Here is a 20,113-nt window from a genome sequence, read left to right as displayed (position 1 = left end):
TCTCCTGACTGGATGATGAAGCAAAGCCTTCCCTGAAAATGCCCCTGCTGCATCAGCTGTTTACCTTGCTCATAAACAGATCACTGCTACAAAATTCTCTTCCAAAGCTGTCCAGCACACAGGAAGACAGCCTCAGGACAGAGAAGAGAGGCAGGGAGAAATCTGCTGGTGTTTCAGTTCCTGTGGCCAAGGACAGGGCCAGCTGGCTGTTCCAAGTGTCCAGGCTGTGGAGCAGCTGGAATGGAGGAGGTCTGGCCATGCTGAGATACAAACATGCAACTAAAGGCTGTTTGACAGCAAGACAGCCCCACATCCCTGCCCAGCTGCTGGGATGGTCTCCACTGGAGATGGTCTCTGACTGTGATGGCAGAAGGGCATTTCTGAGGTCCAGCACTGGCAAAGGACTTCAAGTCCCAGCAGAGTGGAAGCCATCCACTCCTGTGTACATATGAAAGTGTCACACAATGCGCTTTTGGCAGAGAGACTCTACAGTGGGAAACACATTTCCTAGCATGGAAATCCTCCCCAGCACCTTCCCACCAGTTCACACACAAAAGGAAGCACCAACATCAGCTACTGCCCTGTGTAGATGAAGGGACTCAACAGCCACAGCCATGCCCAGAGCCCCCAGCTGGGATGGACCAAGCAATGCCCAGCAGTGCAGGACGCTGCAGTCTGGCCAGCTCCCAGTGCACATTTTGGAAGACTTGCTGTTTCCTTCAAGACCCAGCTCCTGGAATCAGGGGATTACCAAAGGAAGACTGAATTCTTCCTCTGCATCAAATCCACAGAGGCTTTTTTACAGAAAACCGCTGGCAGATGGCATCTACGGAGCATGTAGAGTGTTTCTTTGCTTTCATCTAATTTTTACAGCCAGACTTGCCAGGCCCTGACACATGAACACATTGCAATCACATGCTAAAGCCACTTTACTCACTGCAAACTCCCTGCTGCCTTTGGCTCCCTTCCCATATAGATCTTGGCAGACAGAAGATGTGCTGTGTTTCTCTCTTGCCAGACCACCACTCACCTGAGCCAGCAGACCCTCAGATCTCTGTTGTAGTGCCACGCCATGGTGTTCCCTCTGCAGATCTTTGCAGAGCTTCACATGATTTGGAGGCCAGGAAGAAATTAGGGGTGATACTGAGTCCCCTGGCTGAGTTGCCCATGGGTTCTGGTACATGTTGCCATCTGGCACAGCCTGAGGAGCTGCTCCACAGGGCTGGGAGCAGGTGTAATGAAGTGCAAGTGGAGGGAGGCAAACTCACAAGGAATCCTCAACTCTGTCTTGCTTGGGGTGTACCTTATCTGGAATTCTCCATGCAAGCTTGTGAAGGCCTACAGGAACGGACTAGCAAAGATTAGGTGAGAAGATGAGGAGAAAGGAGAATGAGGGATAAGGAACACAGTGCTAGCTAGATATTGCATCCACAAGCTTGTCTGCTGGGATGTGAATGACACAGCAAGGATAGTGCTTCTCCAGGCTCACCTGGGTACTGAGAGCTGGTGATTTCCTCCGCTTTAGCATTTCAGGACTTTGGCACTCTTTGCATGCCAGGTGTGGCCAGGCAGAAGTGCATCTTCAAAAAGTGGCAACACAGACAGGGACAAGTATGATTTTATCCAAAGTGTACATGGCTGCAAAGGGCACAATAGGACTTCTTATTGTTTGTTTTTGTGAGGGTGGAGCAGTCACTTCAACCCTTTAGAAAACAGGTTACTATTCATATACCTGGAGATGCCAGGAGGAGCCACATCAGGAGAGATCACACTGTAATGCAGAGCAGCCTTTTGATATCAGAGATAAAATTTTCTGAAAACATTCAACTTCTCTTTCTGCTCCCCAGTGTGGGCTGTTTTCCATCTCCACTCTCCTCTGGCATGTTTGTCTGTCTGCCTATAGACAGACAAACACTCTCCTGCTCCTATGGTCCACAGCATCAGCAGAAGGACAATCAGAAAAACTTATCCAGTTTGGATGAAATACCAGTTATGACCCACATCAGTGAGCCTGGTCTGGATGAACCCCCCCGGCTCTCCCTGACTCTGTCACAACAATCCACAGTCAGCCCAGCAAGGTGCCCTGGCAGTGGTCCTCACAGTGGATATCAAATCCAGGAGGTGGCTTGGGCAAGATGTTCCTGAACAGATTCCTGTGGAGGCTTTGCCGTCAAGAGGCTTCAGGACCCACAGAGGGTCTTGGAGAGCAGCTCTAAGTGTTAAGGGCCTGGGTGAGAAGATGCTGTGTGGCTACAGTTCATCACCCAGTCCCTGCTGAAGATCTCATGAAAGTCGCTGGCTGACACAGTTGGGCCATGGTGCCTGCTTATCTGCCAGGCATCCAGACAGATGAAATGAGCTGTAAAGAGACCCGGGCAGATAAATCTATCCCAAACAGCTTTCTGAGCTGACCAGCAGGCCCTGGCAGAAAGCAAGGCTGACAGCAGCTGAAGGGTCTGTCCTGAGCTTCCTTGGAGCTTTTGGAATTCCAGAAGCTGGGATAGGAGAGTGGAGCTCACAGCTGCAGAGAAGGATTGCCTCTTACAGTTGGGCAGAATGCAAAGAAGGGCAATGGCAGCCTTAGTGGTGGGGTAAGAGCAAGAGCAGCCTGTGCTGGACAAGAGAGGCAGGAGAACACGAACATGTGGAATGGAGCCAGCTGAAGATGGACTATGGGAAAAAATGAAGATTTGTCATTGCAGGTGTAGGCAAGGCAGGTGGGATGGGCACACACCCGGCCCTGCAGGAGGAAAGCAGTAGGTGAAGATGGCATTGGGATGGGTGATGGATCAGTGATCTTCTTGGGTCCATTTCCCAGTGAGGTGCTGCCCTATTATCCCTCTATCCCACGTCCACTGTGCTGTAGCTTCTGTCATGAGCAGGGCTGGATTAGAAAGGCGACTCCCATGACGCCGGAGGCTGGAGGATCTCTGTCATGCATACACCAGGACAGAAGGTTCTCTGAGCTGGCAGCAGATTGGAAGCTCTGTGCTGCAAGTTTTGAGCTATTTTCTGAGATGGCAAGCCCAATCCAAGAGAAAACAAACCCCCCTCACCACTTACAGATCCCAAATCCAGACAATTTTCCTGGGGTCTGAGCAGAGACAGCATCTCCCCAGGGGCTGAATTCCACCCCAGATGGAGAAAGAACCTCTGAGGCTGGGTGAAAGTTTGTGGTGCTCCCCAGGGATTTTTCCACTGAGCTTCCCACATCCAGAACCACAGCCAGCTTCTTCATGCAACATCTCTTCACAATGATGCTCCCCTGAAAGAGCCCTGAGCATCCCCCAAGATTATTCATGAGAGTCAGTTGGACTCAGACTCAGAGGTCAAGGCCCCCTCAGATAATTCTAAACAAAAAGATAGAAAGCTGGAAAACTGGGCAGGGAGTTTTCTTTTAGAAGATATCCCTCGTCAATAGGCCCATGGACAAGCTACACAACGACCTTTCCCTTTCCTCTGCCCTGCAGATGAAGAAGTGCACAAAAGCCTCTTCCCTCAGCACACTGAAGAGAAAGCAATGCCTATGGATCTGCCAAAAGGTGTTTTTGGAATGTCCTCGTGCAGCGTTTTGGCAGTGGAAGAAGACCCAAATGGCTCTCAACAAAGAGGGAAATGAAAAGAGAAATTGTTGTGGCCAGGACAAAAGGTGTTCAGTGGGACAGTTCAGTCTTGGGAATATCTGATGGCTCTGGAGCCAGCCCTGAACAAAGCAGAATGGAAGCAGGCCTCCTCTGCACTGGCCATGAAAACGGACCTGGTGAACAGGGCTGGGGAGTTCACATGAGAGCATCCCTACTTTTGTGTTCCACAGCCGTTGCCGTGGCCGTGGAGATGGTGGAGTGTGTCACCTGGTCCCTTTCTACTCATGATCTCAGGCTTGTGTCATACCTCCCCATCCACACACTGGGGCAAGGATGCTGCCTCACAAGTATGTGACCTTCTCTTCAGGCTCACTGTAACACAGCAGCAACACCAGCACCAGTTCTTCATCACCAGCTCTGTTGGCTAGGCGTCCAGTGTTTCCTCACACATATCTGGAGGCAAGTCACTACCACATGGAACAGGCAGGGCCCAGGACAGAGAGGCACTCAGAGCAGATTAGATTTAAAATTGGGTTAATTGCGCCTTTCCATCATTTATTTAGCTTGGGATAGGTCCAAAACACATGAATGAAATCCCCCCATGCACACTACACTGCTGACAAGCGGATATTGCATCTGGTTTGAATATGGCGAGTGGCTGCAGAAGCAGAGACAGTGTGGACGTGCTCGAAATACAACACACACCTCCTCCTGCTTCCAGCACCCATGGACCATGTGCCTGCAGTTACATCATGCTGAAAGACCCCACCCTACATCCCCAAACTTTCTCCACCATCTTCACATGCCATCATCTCAGGCCACTGCCAGCCTGACCCACATCCCTGACACTGCTGAGGAGTTCATAACCCTGGCCAAAAGCCAGGAGTGAGGCACGGAGGAGGAGGAGGAGGACAACCCCTCAGAGCAGTAGGGGGTAACATCCATAGGATGGCTGTGGATAACACAGATGAAATGTCGACCTTCCCTGGAATTGAGAAAGATTAGGAGGGGAGATATAAAGGGAAAAGAAAGCAGGGTGGATGCCACAGTTTTATTTCTCTAACCCTCCCCAGAGCCCCCTGTTAGCCCATGAGCAGTGATGTGTCATCACTGTGGGGGCTGCATGAAAGCACTGGGGCCAATTTGTCCCCAGGATGCTGAGGCTTGCTTAGAGGGAGGTAGAGCCAACGCCAGGAGAATTTCATCAGAGGAAAGTCACTTTTGGTCTGATGTCAATGGGTGCAAGGTGCTGAGGGAACACTCTGGGGCAGCACCAAAGAACAGAAGATGCTCTTCTGATCTGCAGTCAGCACAGGATAGGGATCTTGTAGGGGCTCTGGTGAAGCAAGACACCCACCAGGATTCTGAAAGGCTGCAAGAAGACATGGGAGTTTGCAAGAGTTGCCTGCATAGAGCCCCTTGGCTCACAGTGCCAGGCAGCTGCTGGAGGTGCAAGAAAAGCTGCTTGGTGAATGGGAGGAAGGATGTTTGACGAAGGGGCAGTGCTAAGTGCATGCAATGCTTCTCTTTCTTGGCTTTTCAGGAGAAAGATGGGAAAACACTGGCCTATGTTTAGGTGTCCCACATACATTCTCATTTTAGTCCATCTCTCAGGAAAACATGTCCCCGAGGTGCAGCAGTCACTTTGCTGGTCCCTGTAGCGGCACTGTGCCCAGAGGACCAGGGTGGAAACAGAGTCCAACCATGAAGATGATGGACGTGCACTGGTTTCCCTCCCAAGCACTGCTTCTGGCACGTGCCCCCAGTCTGCCCCTCCCTGAAAGCCTGGCTGCCTCCTCTCAACTCCTCTCACCACGAGCACCTACAGAAGACACAGAAGCAGAAGCCAGAGGCTTCCAGCCCAGTGGCGTGTGGTCCCAGCCACTGCCTGGGGGACAAAGGGATTCCAGCAGTAGCCATTAGCATCTAGTGGTAGGTTTTCTCCAGTTCCTATCATGGCACAGAGAAATGCCAAGGTCTAGGCCAGGAGAGCTACATAGGACCCTTCCTCCTCCTTGCAGAGCAGCAGAGCCCTGATTTGCACAGGTGTTGAGCACCATCCATTCCCAGCAGCCTTCAGGGCTGTCACGATCACCCAGCCCATCCCAGGATCTGGCCTTTTTTCCTCTCTTCTTTTATGAAGACTTTATTTTACAGCTTGTTAATTTGTGCTTTTTTGAGTTTTTAACAAGGATCAGGGGCCAAGTCCTCAGGCAGTTCACTGGCCATGAGAAATCCCATTTGGTATCATATAAATTATTTCAGATATTACTAATATTGCATCTATTGTGTAAATACTGACTAAATGTTTGAAAAACACAAATAACTACGAGCTGAGCTGATGGCTGGAGCAGCTGCCTATGAGCTATTCTGGGCCCCCAAGGGGAAAGAATCCACATTTTAAACTAATGTGTAAATATGTAACCTGCCTCCATCCCCCACCACATCATCATGAGCAGTCCTTGGAAGCGGCCCAGTCCCTCAGCTGCATGGCTATGATTTAACAACAGCTATAAATACATCTCATCCACTGGGCAACTGCACAAACAAGAGCTCACCTGGCAGCAAGAAGTCATCAAAAAGGCTCGCGTGTGAGACCACTGTGTATGAATGGGTGCATGGTGAGGGGTGATGCTCAGTACCAGTCCTTAAAGCGTCCCCTGGGTCCTGGACCTCATCAGCCCCGTCTCAGGGACCTCAGTGCTGCATGCCAGAGTCAAGTATGAGCTAATGGGCCACCAGGACCAATGAAGATTCTGCCTCCAAGTCAGTGAGCTTACTTTCCTGGGGCAAATGCCTTCACTCATTTGCAAGCTTTTTACTCTATTCCTCGTTGTAGAAAAAAAGTCGGAGTCCTCCATAGTCATGGTCCTTCATCACCACCCAAAATTCCAGAGCAACATGCCCCTTGTCAGAAGGATACACCCAAGGACTGGGCCCCCACATTCCATGGCCTCTCAGCTTCAGATGCTGGGAGTTTCCAGCACTTTCTTGCAAGTCTCCAATACCCCCTGGGCTCCAATACACCCAGGGCTGTCTCTGAGTGGCATGAGGAACCCTGCTAAACCCTTCCCCACCCAAACCAGTGGCACTGCGAAATGTACTCCTGGAACAAAAAATGGAGCAGGGAACCACAGGCTGCAGGTGAGGTAGAGGAAACAGCTCACATCCCTGGGCTTTACCTTTGATGAACATGGGATGATCCTGGTGTAGTATATGGTACAGATAATTCATGCTATTAATGTATAAAATATTGTAAGATCCAAGCTATGTCTTTTAACTACCCCAGCCAGGAGCAGAGTCTTACTCTTATTCATCCAGTTCCAGGAGTTAAGATAATATCAGGTTCTTTAACTGTAAGAATGGAATCTTCCTGAGTGATGATCACTGACTTCCCTGGAATGCCAGGACCACTTAAGAGCGATTTTGCACCTGGAAGAGAAGATTGCATCTACCATGGTGATCACGGGCGCCACCCTGTTACATGTGAATGCTCTGACAACATCCAGACACCTGGACTGGACTTTTGTCTGACTCTGCACATGTAAAGCCCCGGTTCTGCATGTGAAGAGACACAAAAGAACATTCGGTCATCTCTGCCTCGGGCAGAATAAACTGTATAAGGACCCGCGGACATTCAGGTGTCCGGTCCGTGGGTTCTCCCAGCGCCGATCCCGGGCTCGATGCTGACCCTTGGCTGTGGTGGTTCTTGCCAATCGAAATTCTGTTTCGCTGACAATCTAATAAATCATTGCTAAATTTTCTTATAAATTTGGCTCTCGATTTGATAACACTGGTCTTTACTTAGTATGGTTTGTGACCTTCCCAATGCCTTAAATTGGATTTAACCCACATCCACTACTCAGCAAGGTACAAATACCTCTGGGTTAGTCCAGAGCCACAGAGCTGCTGCAGAGGACAAGAGCTGATGAACTGGCCACGAGTGACAGCGTGGGGAAGATTTGCTCCTCAGAGGATGAACAGCAGCACAGCAAATGTGGTGCCAGGCTGCATCGTGGGTTCTGTCACACAAGACTGCAGAGAGAGGCATTGGTGGCCACTGGGCCCCCAGCAGCCTGTCCATGAAGGGGAGGGAGAAGAGAAGATGGGCCAGGAAGATGAGTCAGGGCAATAAGGTCATTGCAGTGGGAGCCAGTCCAGACTCTCCTGGGAGAAATGCCTGTGCCCTAAGGCAAAACAGGAGATTTAATGCCATTTCTCTTGAGAAAGGTGAAGATCACAGTGTGGCTGGCATTTCCAAAGCTTCAGGTACTTTTCAGGCATGGGATGCCAGCTCTGTCTTGGTCACAAAGAACAAAGCTAAACTCACATGATCCCCACAGGACCAAACCCTGCAGAGAGGCTTTTCCAAACTTCTCCTGCCTCCTACCTCCTCTCTGGCACATCTGGAAATATGATTCCACAATAATTTTCTTAAATTTTTTCCAGGTCCTGCAGATCATACTAGTGCAGTGTATACTCTTGAGCTTGAAATCTCCCAGGGCCCACCATGGCCACAGACTTCTCCACCCAGCCTGATCCTCCAGCCCGCTGCAGTTTCTGTAGGTGTCCGGACTCAGCCTAGCAGGAGCAAAGTCCACCCCACCAACCCCTCTAAATAACACGTTTTGGCTCTTATCTGTCACATCTCTAAGGCCTCACATAGGTCCAGTGCATCAATGCATCCAACAAAGACAAGCAGATGAGGGACTGGGGGAGGGCAGTGCGGGATCAAGTTGTACATCAGGGCTCAGCTTCCTCCCTGTAACTACAGATTAAAACAATAAACTCCAAAGGACCCAGCCTTTGGCAGGGACTATGAAGAACCAGTGTTTGACTGGCCCACAGTTCACAGGCACACCCAAATAAATAGCATTGTTTATAAGGACTGAAAATTAAAAATTAGGGGCTGTGATTTTCAAAGTTCCCCAAGGAGCCCTGACATTGAACTCCCATAAAAATTAATGGTATGAAATCCCAGCCTTGCATTTCTCTGGAGCGATAAAAAGAGTATTCATTGTGCAATCAATTGCTGAAATTAATAATAATTTATACTAAAGAATTCCTAAGTAATTTCACTGCTATGGACAGTTTCAGTTAGCAATAAATATACTAAATAAAATACCTACCATTTGAGTTGGAGAAATTACTGTAAAATTCAGCTAATTAGCTAAAACAATGCAAAGTAATTTCATTCCTTATTTTCTGCTGGGACTTGAAGCCACGCATTTAAATTCGCGTACTCTAATTTGAATTTTAAGTTGTTTTTCCTTTCAGATGCAAAACAAAATTTGTGTGGCTGATTGAAAAACCTCTAAGGAATATACAGGTGTTCCCATGTTTTTTGACAAAATCATGATCTGTCAGTCAAACTTCAGAGACCACTGCTTTTTGCAACAGCCTTGGGTTTGGCCAGAGGAACACATAACCGGGGAGATGTTGATGCCTGAAGACTTTAGCCTTCCCTAGAGATCTTTGCTGCATTTCTGCGTGTTTGCATGCACCTGCAGATGCCAGGTTCCCCCACCACTGCCTCTCACCTGTGAGAGAATCATTCAATTTGATATCAGTCAGCTTTATCAGGGCTTTTGTGTGGTTTGCTGAGGATGAGATAACTGGTGCACAGGATTAGATATGCCACATGAAACTCCTGCGCCGGAGACATGCCATGAGGTCAGTGGATCCCATCCAAGCACACACACAAACATGTGCTCTTCAAGTCCCACGCCCACTCACATCTGCCTTGTCCATGCTGTCCGTGTTCAACAGGAGAACACCAAAGCCACAGATGCTCCACTGACACTCACGAGCAGCCAAAAGGGACACATCTCACCCCATCCTCAGACCTTCATCTGTCTGAACAAGCATCTGCAAGACACCCTCTGCATCAAGTTCCATGGTTCCAGCCTACATTCTTCTCTGAACGTCCCATTCTTCTCCTCACTGCATGTCTATAGCTGGGATCACACCTCTGCCTTCACTCAGCAAATGGACCTTGCAGGCATGCAAAAAATTTCCTCATTTCCAGACAAACAGAAGATCATGAGCATAATTAGTTATAACTTTCATTCTCTTTTTGAGGGAAATTGATCCTCAACATTGTAGCTTTCAAAGTTGGTTGAAGCACTGATCCCATTACAATTTAGTAGGAATCTTGTTCCATCCTCTGACACTCTGCCCCACCTTCAGGCCTCAACAGAGGAGTACACCCAGGATCAAACCAGCTGTACCATTAGAAGATACTGCAGCTAAGAGCCCTCAAGAAAAGGTCTGTAAGCAAAAAGAAGCAGGAGGCTGCAGATCATGAAACCAGACATGCATACAGCCTGGCTATCCCATACTAGTGACACCTTTTTAAAGAGATGCCATAGTAAAAGGAAAGATACAGACAAAACTCTAGAAACTCTTCCTCTCATTTGAGCAATTTTTGGGCCTTCCCCACAGCTCATATCCCACCATACCTTATGCCCACTCCACATACTGAGCAGACCCAATGCAGAGTTTCCAGGATTTTCAGATCTGGAAAATGCCAACCAACCTCCAAAGTCAGACCAACGATGAGTGGGAAGAGCAAAGAGGAAGGTCAATGCATCCCACACCACAGCCATTGGCTTCACCATCAGAAGTGTCAGAGAGTCTGATGTGCATGTTTCAGTGCTGTGGTTGAGTGTGAGCTGGCTGGAAGCAACCCTGGCGATGGAGGTCCACAAGACCTGAGCAGGCCATGGCACATGCTAAGCACCTGGTCACTGGGCCACCGAGTTTGCCCCACAGGTGGCCGTGGCCAGGTCCCGTTCCGTGTGGCTGTGTCCCCCTCTAGTGGCGTGTCCCAGCCAGCACGGCCCCGGCCAGCGTGGCGACCAGGACGTGCTCGCTGTGGCACGGTCACCACGAACGCGCGATGCCGCGATTCAGGTCCTGCGCTCGTGGCAGCGTGCACCAAATGGACCTCCAAGAGGACACGCACAAAGAGGGCCTCCAAAGGAACATGCTGCTGCTGCTGCTCTGTATGAATGCCATCCTCCATCAGTGTTGGCAGGGCAAGGCGTTCCTGGAGAGAGACACTGGCCCATGAAAGCGAGCAGGATGTTCCCAACTCCCCCAAACCTCTCCAGAGCTAGACTACGAAGGGCTGGAGGATGGCTTGAAAAATCAGGACAATGCTACAGATACCAGCCAAAGGTACCAAAGTTTGTGATCTTCCCTGCCTCTCTGAAGGCCTTTTTTTCTGGGAGGAATGGGATGATTAAATGGAATTCTCTTCTGGCAAGTGCTGCCAGCAGATGGAGGGATAAGTGCCTGCTGCAAAGCCAAGAAGATGCCTCTTCACCCGAACAAGGATGTAGCACTCTTTATCACTGTTAATTTGGATAGATTTACTCAGCAGTTCTGGTTTCATTTTTCCCTATCCACAGTATCACAACAGGGTCAGGATCAAAACTTATATCCTTGCTGCATTTATGGCTGTTGATTGTGTTTAGTGCTGAAAAACACATCAGGTCTGGCTCCCTGTTAGTTGTGTGTGCTGTGGGACATCACTGTTTCAACTTTCCTAAACATTTAGTTGTTTTCTCTGGCTGATTCTCTTAAACAGCAATTCTTTCACACCTTCATGTTTCCATATATCCTGGTAGAGTGAAAAATGAAAACTGCCCTGGTTTGCCCAAGAGAGTTGAACTGTGTGGAATAAGTATGATGTTTCCTTTGGTGAGAGAGCAGACCCACTCTTGGTCTTGAAATGGTGCTAAAGAAAGTGACCATAACAGCCCTAAGAGAAGATGGGACACGCTGGGAATCTGCTAAGCATGCTGGACTATAGCCAGATAGTTAAAAATTCAACTCACAAAAATGTGCTTCAATTTCTTTCTTAATTGGGGGCCTCAAACTAAGCACCCTCAAACACTTAGCATCAGAGGGCCCACTGAAAAGAATGCTGTGAGTGCTGCAGGCCCTGTTCAGTCACCATAAGGCTCTTGCCATCAACTCCTGCACCTCTGGAGAGGACCTGCTTGGATAACAGTGCTTCAAATATTTCTCAATTTTCTTTAAAAATAGAAATTCCCCAAGTGGCAGAAATCAGTAATCTGAAAAATGAAGAAATTACAAAAAAAATGCAGTTTGTGAAGGGGGGGGGAAAACCCTAATACTTTTGAGCATTTTTCTACTGATTTCAGCAGGCCTGAGTCCACATTATTCAGTCTGTACTGCTCATCTCAGCTTGGTAGAAAGCCAGAGAGATGGTTAAACATCTTCCCTATCATTTTCCCTCAATGCTAGATGTGCCCCAAGATATTTCCTGAGTCATGTAACATTTGTAGGCTATATGAGGCCCATAACTTTGTTCTAGGATGGGAGATGACCCATATATCAATGTCAACATCTACAGCTGGGAGTCCTTTGAGACTTCTGAGTCACCCATGGCTTCATTTACAAATTCTGGCATCAGTGACAGCAGCTCTGTGGGACTGGATCTCTGCGTCTTCTGCTCTAACTTCCCTTTCAGAGACAACCAGGGAAAATGCCTCTGATCAGCAAGTGGTTCACAAATCTTGCTTTTGAGTCCTCCTCATAAGGGCTGACAGGGGTGAGCTCATCTCACCCACTCATACACCAAAATAAAAAAAATTAAAAAAATAAAAAAAAATCCAAACTTTGGCATGGTCTTCTCTACAGCTTTGCCAAGCCTTGCGACAGCCCCTGCGAGAATAATGCGTGGGGGACAGATGAAGGGGCCAGCATTTCACCATGGGTTAAGAAGGGAGCCTGAATGATTATCTTACAGTTCACATCCACTCTTCAGGTAATTACATTATGGAAGATGCGTCAAACCCTTTGAGGTGGGCTGTCCTGCATGGGCTTCCCACAGTGTGCTGGGGATCTGTCTTTTGCAGGATGATTCATCCTCTAATCACAGCAAAGGACCCATCTGAGGATGACTGAAGGATCCAGCAGGCCAACAATATCCTCTAGGCTCTCAAGTGTTTCAGAGACAACGGTGGAGTGTTGCACATCTTAGCATGGCATTCCCGTCGGAGAACTGTGTCCTCAAGGCCTTCCTTCCCCTATGTGTTCTGATATTTCACCCTCTCTAGGAGAAGGAATAGCCACCCATTTGGGGTAGGTACCCACTGGGGTCCAAAGCTAAAGGATACTGAGCAAACCTTGGGAGAAGAAAGATGGCCACCTCTCAGCTTCGGTTACTAGGCTGTTTACTGTGCAGAGGGTCAGGACATTGCACATTTCCCTTGATGCTGAGCATCTGCCTCAGAAAACATCTGTGTTAGGGAAATCCTGTGCCCATAACATCCCTCTGAGACACTGCTTACCCAGACATCTAAGGGTGATGGGAAGTTCACATCCTCCATCTCCACTGCTGGACTTCTGTGCCATGCCTTTGTGCTCCTGACATCTCTTCTTCATCAGCTGTGACTCCAGAGCACCTCTGCTAGCATGTTCTGACTTGCCAATACCATCCTGGCAGGGCTCCTGCATTTCAGCACTCAGTGGTCTACCCTGTGGCTTGGACATTTTGCCATCTTGGAAACCCACAATGCTCCTCAGTCCAGGGCACAAATTCCAAATGCTACCCCTTGGATGGGAGAGGACATTTGGTCTAGCAAGCCTAAAGAGTGTCTAGTTCCTCTGAAATGGCCACCCTTCCACTGGCATGTGCCCAGAAGCCCCCAGGGAGTTACTCTGGAGGTGCAGCTCCCCTCATCAAGGAGACACAGTGTTGCTCCACCATCCATCACCATCCATCATCTGGTCACTGAGTGCAAGAAACACAGGTACATGGACAACACAATCTCCTCCTTTTAATCTCCTCTCCACTTCCACTTGCCCATGGCTTGTCCCCCAAACATGTGGAGCTTCCTTGCTCTTTCCTCCAGCAGTTTCATTCTTTGTCACTAACCTGAGACTGTAAACATATGCCTTTCTTATCCCATCTCCTCCCAAAATTTCCTTCATCTGGGCCCCTCTGCATTTTGTTTCCCTGGTTCTCTGGTATTCATGACCTACCTCTTTATTCTGTTCTGGAGAAATCCCCATGCTGCAGAATTCAGCTGGACAAGCTCCCTGTGCTGCAGCAGCCGCATTGTCTCTAGAAGCATTCCCATTAGCAGGGGACAGGTGATGGATTCATCATTGCCAGTGTAGGATGATTTCTCATGCGACATTTTCCTGAAGTTCAAGCTGGATTCACAGATCATAGATCATACATACATACATACATACACTGAGATATAGACAGAGATATATATGCATCATCATAAGTCAAACATATACAACTACCCACAACCATAATTTGCTTTAACAGTCCCATTCCTGGTGATCTCTGTTAGGAGTTTTTCTGATGCACACCTGCCTTAGGAACTTAAGAACCCCTCTAAATTCAACATGCAAAATGACACACATCTGACTGATTACCTGTCTCCCGTGTATCTCTTGCATCTGCACTTTTGAACTTCTGATCTGCAAATTCCTACTTATGCGGAGTCCACAAAAAGTAACTCATCAACCTGGAGTCTGTTATCAGTACAGTTAAGTTGCTTTAGAAGGGTCCGCATTGCCACAGGAAAATTTTTCAGACTCAGCAAACCGAAGCAGGTTGAAAATCACTGACCAGAGGTTTTGGGATTCTAGAGAATGTCTAGGATTATTTGGAGGCTCTGCACTTTTAGAGCTGAAATGTTAATAAGAAACTATTGACATTAGTTGGGATGAACACTGCTATATTGACATGAGAAGGAAGCACAGACTGAGGGGGAAAAAAAGGTCAGTGTTTGACAGGTGGGATAATGAATCGTGTTTTTATGACCAATGCAAAATGCAGTGGTTGCGTTGCTATATACAGTCCACCAGGTAAACTGAGCCACTGTGTTTCCTTTATTTCAATTAGCTACGAGTAATTTGCTGAGATATTCAGGGTAATGTGTAACTGAGAGGTTCTGAGGGCTGCTCCCAGCCTACGGCTACAGAACCTGACACCTCTAAGCAATGTGGAACATTTTTAGCCTCTGCTGGAGGCAAAAACTGAAAGTTAGACAGCACAACCGTAATTCCTCCCCAAATTGCTGGGATGGTTTCTGCCAGGTCCTTGCCCCACAGCCACGCAGCCTGGGTGGGAGCTGGGGCTGGGGTAATGAGGCTGCTGAACGCCCTGGGGGAGGAGGCTGGTTGCAAGAAGAGTCTGTGCGATACCTCCTCCCAGCCTTCACAACCAGCTCAGGCAAACAAGCAGATCATGTTGGCGTGGAAAATTTGTCCAGTTGTCTCTGATCACAGAGCGACTTTTGTCAGATGGGAGAGCAGCGGCTGCCTTCCTACATGGGTGTTAGGCAGCTTTTGTGTCTGGTCTTCTGCACACCTCCATAGAGCCATAAAACTCTACCTTTCTTCCCTGCTATGGACATTTCAAGCTTCACTGATTAGGTTTGCATTGTATGTAGCTATTAAAGCCAAACATTTACAGTCCTTCCAGTTTTGCAGGATAATTTCAGAAGCAACAGCCCCAAAGAAATCCTTTTCTGTAGTTGAATAACCTGATTTGTAAAAAGATTTTAGCAAAAAATCTGGGCTATTCTGATTTCTATGTGGCTTCCCTACCTTCCTAAGAATAATTGTGCCAAATCCTCCAAGACACAAGATAAACACAGTGGTTTCACTTTATTATAACAAACAATAGATTTTTCAACGCTGCCTCACCAGGTCTCTCATACGCCTTTGTCTCCAAAAGGTTTTGTTTTCATCATTTTGCCACCATATTTACGTAGAAATGCACTGGACAGCTGAGGGGATTTTACTGTCTCTTACTTTTCCTGTTTTGTAGTTTAATTAGTCATTTCTGAAAAGAACTTCACTTAAAATAGGAGATTTCCCACCACAAGAGAAAATTAAATAGATGAGCCCCAGACAGCCAAACACTTCTGCAGGAGCTTCATTCTTGATGTGTTTCAGGAGCAACAAGGACTTGGTTCAGGAATCAGGTTCAATTATCAATTGCATTTTGGCAAAGCAGCAGGCTCAAACTTGGTATGAGTGCAGCAACCTGTCCCTTGGGTATCTCCCAAAGCCCAGCTCTGCTTCCTCCCAGTCAGGAGAGAATTCCCTATCCACACACCTGCATCACCTATCTGACACCAGCATGAAAAGTTGTACAGCCAGCACTTTGCTCCACACACATCCTCACAAAAGGAACAGACCTCCCAAAGATGCTGTTCATATTTCAGCCTCCCGTTTCCTCCACTTGGTGGATGCAAACTGAGCCAAGGGAAAAGATGGTTCTACAGAAACACTAGGACCTCTTGAAGATGGGTATGGAGGGAGAATGCTGTCTCCATTTAAAACATTCATCAGTCAGGGCAGGGAAATGCAGCTTGATTTCCTCCAAACATAGCCATGCTCTGCTCTAATGCCAGTGTCTTGAGATTTATCTGATAGCCAAATACAGGAAAAACTCTGTCCTTATTGATATTTCACATGGCTTTCAAATGGCTTGGCCAATGCAACTCTTCATCCTCTTTGCCAAATGAAAGAGGAGGAATTTACACATGGACAAGCAGAAACCTTGGGTGACAAGCAGCAGAAGAATTTGGTCCTGGAGTTCTCCACTGGCCCAGACAAGTTCATTTGTCTCTGTCAGCCCTTGTCCTGGGACAAAGCTTGGAATTTCTTTCCAGGCATAGTTTTTATTGTTTTCAGAGATTCAGAAGATTTCCTCCATCAGTATTTTATTCACCACCAGTAGACCAAATAACCTAAATCAGCACCTGTCTTTTCAATGATTTTCTTCTGCTCTTTCACACCTCTGGTTTGTATCCCCAAAAAGCCATGTCTGCATTACAAAAGCAGGCAAGGGAATCGTGGCACCGAGGGTGAAATGGCATGGAGTTGTTGGGGAACATATAGCAAAGCCTAAAATAAACTGGCCTTACCTCTCCTGTGGCTTAGGACAAGATATCCCTTGCTCTTTGCCTAGCCACTGTCTGCAACGTACATGTTGGCAGGGCCAAAAGCACACCAGCAATGGTGCAAGGAGAGAGATGGAGCAAGACACAGCCCTATGGCCTCCTTGGTCACACACGGGAAGAAAGATGTGGGCATTACTTAGGCTGAGCACCTTGGCAATGGTAACGCCAACCGGGGGGGTTGTAGGTCTCATCGCTCTGGGGAAACATCATTGCAGCCTTCCAGTCCTTACAGGGGCTTATAAAAAAAGAGGAAGAATAACCTTTTAACACAGCAGATAGTGACATGACAAGGGGGAACAGTTTTAAACTAAAGGAGAAGAGACTAGTTTATGAATTAGGTAGAAATTCTTTACTAAGAGGGTGGTGAAGCCTGGAACTGATTGTCCAGAGAAGCTGTGGCTGCCCCATCCCTGGAGGTGTTAAAGGCCAGGTTGGATGGGGCTTGGAGCAACCTGGGATAATGGAAGGTGTCTCTACCCATGGCACGGGGTGGAATGAGATGATCTTTAATGTCCTTTCCAGCCCAAACCAGTCTGGAATTCCATCATCTGCCACATCTGCTGAATGTGAAGATAAGCTGAAGATAACTCCACCACAAGTCATGAACAGTCCAAGGTGTTCACCCACGCCCTGTCCTCTCCTGACCATCCCTAGCCTGAAGACCCTTTGCGGTCCTGGTGGCTTCCATCCCTCCTTTCATTCTGCTCGGCTGAGCAGGGCTCTCCCAGCTCCCACGGTGGGGGATGAAGTCTCAGGGCTCTTAAATGCCTGGAGGTATAATGAGCACTGCAAAGGAGTGAATCAGGGTGTTATAAATCCAACCAGCCTGAAATCTCATTTTCTTCCTGGGCAGAATGAGTAGGGCCAATGTAGTCGTGAGCTGTCACTCCAGTGTCAGCTGTCTACGTGTGCACTGCCAGGCCGGCACCTGGATCAAGGTTTGTTAGCACTGCTTGGTGTGGATGGCACCCAAGTGAGTGGGGAAATCGGCTGGGATATGTTTTAAATGCCAGAATCTGGAACTGTGATAACAATCTCCTCTGAAAATAGTACAACCCAGGGGACAGTTCGTTCACAGACCTGTGAAAAAGGATCTATCTGAGCAGTGGAAAAGTTGGCTCTCTCTGCAATTTTATGGTTTGAAGGCATTCACAATATTTGGGGATGCTCTTAACTTCCCGCATGGACAGCACCCACAAGATCACCATAGCCACTCATTTTTCCCAGAGAAATTTTGATGGTGTGTTCAGAGACAACATCCAAAAGAAAAGTCCCTAAATCCCAAGCCACTGTATTTTTTTCAGTGCCCTATTTGACAATAAAATTGGAGGAGTGAGTCTTACCAGCCTCAGTGCCAGATTTCAGGCGATGCCACTGAAGATTTATTTTAACTGAACACCTGCTTCTGAAGACTCATACAAATATATGCACATTCCCAAGCAGGCTCTGGAATAGGTATGGGGCTAAAGGCATCCTGCTGCAGCTAAAAACAAGGCTGGTCTTGATGTTCCAGTGGCCACTGTGATGAGTCGAGCTGAGCATGGGTTACAGCAACTGCTCGCTCCCTGACTGTAATGGACTGGACACAGCTCTTTTGTCAGAGCAACCTTCATGCTTGCAAGGCTGCTTCTGATTGTGAACTGCAGTCCCATACAGTCCCCACTCTAACCAGTCATCAGTGCCACTCAGAAATGTTTGTGTAGTTTGAAATAAATTTCATCAGAAAAAAATACAGGTTTCTGTAAAGGAGTACAACTGTCCTGTATTTTCTGGCATGGAGGCTCCCAGAACAACTTCTCCTTTCTCCAGGACAGGATTATTACATGTACTGTTGCTAAAGTGTCCAATAGGTATGTTCCATTAAATCCAAAATGGAATTTATTTCTATTCAGAGCCAACTCCCACAGCCTCAGATTCACCCATGACTTAAGGAGAACTTTTTCTTGCAGCTCTTCTCCCCACCACATGGTAGAGACTATTCTCTAAATTTTAGAGTACTCTACTTTCAATCCCATTTGGTAAGCCCATGGGGAATCAGAAACCTGAAAAAAACCTGTAAAATACCTCTCATAACCTCCATGACTGATAGCACTGGTCAGATCCAGAAAATGAGGAAGAGTGCTACCTGCCTGCACTTACTCTTCAGTGTAGTTTGTATTTACATACTTATATCCAGAGCCTGGCTACAATTTTGCATGGATTTTTGCATGCTTTGTTGTTTTCATATTGGTCTCTGAGTTGAAAACCCCTTCCTGTTACCACTGCTTGCCCTTTGCCTTGCCTGTGATATGGTGATGGTAATTTCTCTTTGAACAAATACCCACCTGGGCAAGCCTTGGGGTGCATTTCATTCCTCTTCCCATCACTGAAATATTTACACATCAAAGGGAGTCTCCTTATCTAATGGGAGTTAGACGTTCATTAAGCAACACACAGTCAGTCACAAAGAGTGTTGCCGTGCAGCCTGGGGTAGCCAGCAGGCACTGAGCTCCAACCCACACTGGCAGTGGCAAGAGGCCTTCATCACCAGCTGCTGTCCTGAGAGGAGGACACAGAAGGGGCCCTGCTGGCCAAGAGGCCTCTGCAGCAACGCACAGGCCAGGAGACCTGCTGTGTCCCTTAAACATTCCCTTGGAATTGGGTCTCTCTCTCTTCCAAATCAGCTGGGCTTTAGGTTTTTAAAGAACCTTAGCACCCTCTGAATCAGAGGCCAAAAGAATCCAGCTTCCAGAAAGTGGTAGGTAATGACCAAGCAGTGTTTCATGGGCATCTTTGAAAAGATCAAGGAACCCACACCCTTGAAGTGAGTGCCCATTTCCATATTCTGTCCTCCATTCACACTCATCACCTCCTCCACCCCAGAGACTGTAAAATAAACACCCCTCGTGCCCTGGTGCACTGTTACCATCTCCACAGGCAGCTCACACTGCCCTTCCTGTTGGAGTGACTTACTCCAGAGGTGTTTGCATCTGCCTCCCCTGTGGCACGGGGGTACCACTCATCAGTCCACGGACACTATCCTCAGTGCATCCTGTGGATGTGACACTCTATCCCCAGTGCACACTGTGACTGCTGCAATGGTCTGGCTTTCCTGTTCTCCTGCTGGTTAAGTCAGGACAGTCCCCTCTGTTCCACCTGCTACAATGGAAACAGGACCTGAAGCTGCTGCAGAACTAGGTGGACATGATCTACAACTCCTCACCCGGGCCAAGAGAAGTCTCAAGAGATCCTCCAGATCAATGTCAAGCACCCACTGCACCATCCTGCCACCACAGCTACCCCAAAAAGAGCAGCAGGGTGCCCTGAGCCTGCCCGCAGCACCGCCAGCCCTGGCACCAGGAACATTTCTGCCAGCAGCGCTCCGTGGGCCGCAGACGTCCATGCCAGACAGGACCCCAGGATTCATGCCCACCCTTCTGGCTTCTGTCTGATGTTTCTCCTTGGAGGGGAATAACACATGAGAGGCCCACAAGTATGACATTCCCATAGACCCACGTGGCTCTGGCCAGACAGCCACAGCCCTCTAACCTCTCATTCCCCTTAGCCTCTCAATTAGTT

Source organism: Melospiza georgiana, chromosome 22 (assembly GCF_028018845.1).
Source record: "Melospiza georgiana isolate bMelGeo1 chromosome 22, bMelGeo1.pri, whole genome shotgun sequence".
Taxonomy (NCBI): domain Eukaryota; kingdom Metazoa; phylum Chordata; class Aves; order Passeriformes; family Passerellidae; genus Melospiza; species Melospiza georgiana.
Note: the sequence above shows the minus strand (reverse complement) of the source record.